The sequence below is a fragment of the Empidonax traillii genome, unplaced genomic scaffold (genome assembly GCF_003031625.1).
Source record: "Empidonax traillii isolate 1590-97213 ecotype Southwest subspecies unplaced genomic scaffold, ASM303162v1 scaffold8:size5222938, whole genome shotgun sequence".
Classification (NCBI taxonomy): domain Eukaryota; kingdom Metazoa; phylum Chordata; class Aves; order Passeriformes; family Tyrannidae; genus Empidonax; species Empidonax traillii.
The window spans coordinates 2,030,184-2,031,287 of record NW_020955201.1 but is presented as its reverse complement, the minus strand read 5'-3'; positions in this window follow the sequence as shown (position 1 = coordinate 2,031,287).

Here is a 1,104-nt window from a genome sequence, read left to right as displayed (position 1 = left end):
CCAAATCGTGCATGCAGGTATGTTCCAAGGCTACCAAGGTTTACATACTTGCTGAAAGCACATGGTTCTCAGTGTGCAGCTCCTGACTGAATAGCCTGCCCACAGAGGTAGGAGCTGCTGCTACCTGGTACAAGCAAATCACTCTGAAGTGAATTTTAGATTGCATTTTAGACTAGTCATCAACCTCTATACGCCTCTATAAATGATGAAAAGTATGGAAGAAAGTGAACAAAAATTATATATAGCAAACCCAAGAAACTATTGTCAACTACTGCTACTGGCTCAATTATGGCTGAGTGCAATTTCCACTGTTCATGTAACACATGTACTCATGCTTTTGTTTAGGTTCCTGAGGAGATGAAGCTTATGCATGCAGAGATACTTTGCTAGTTTAATATCTGTCTTTAAATGAAGTTTCTTTCCAAACTGCTATATGGGGAAGACAGCATAAATTTTCAAAGCTCACCATCATGCTGGCCTGACAGAGAGTTGTGGGAGCTGTGCTGCCCACCAGGGGCTATGATCTGTGATGTTGCTGAGAGGATACCCCAGCTTGTCAAGAGCATGGACTACTACCCACTAGTACTTTTTCATGAGGTACAATGATGCCACAAGCCAAAAAATGGGCTGGATCAAGGGAGACTATAAAGCTGTGGCAAGGCAGGTGAACATCATCAGTGCCCAAGTCATCTTCTCATCTCTCCTACCAGTTAGCCAAATGAGGACAGCCAGAAGCAGATGCATAGTGTTGATCAACATCTGGCTTCAAGGCTGATGCCATCGAGAAGGTTTTGCCTTTTATGACAGTGTGTTGTGCTTTAGTGATTGTAGCCTGTTAGGGAGGAATGGGATCCACCTGCCTAAACAGGACAATAGAATCTTTGGCAGCAGGCTGACCAATTCGGACAGAGAAGCTTTACACTAAAGGACTCAGGGAATGGGGTTCAAAGTGCCATTGCTTCCTCCTGGGGAATAGATTATACCAATCAGTGCAGTGAAAGATGTTCCTTGACTGCTTCTCATTGGTTACTTCCTCAAAGGACTAACCTCACTGAAGGTGTTTATGGCTGTGGTGAATCTTCTTACACCCCTTCTAGGGAACCC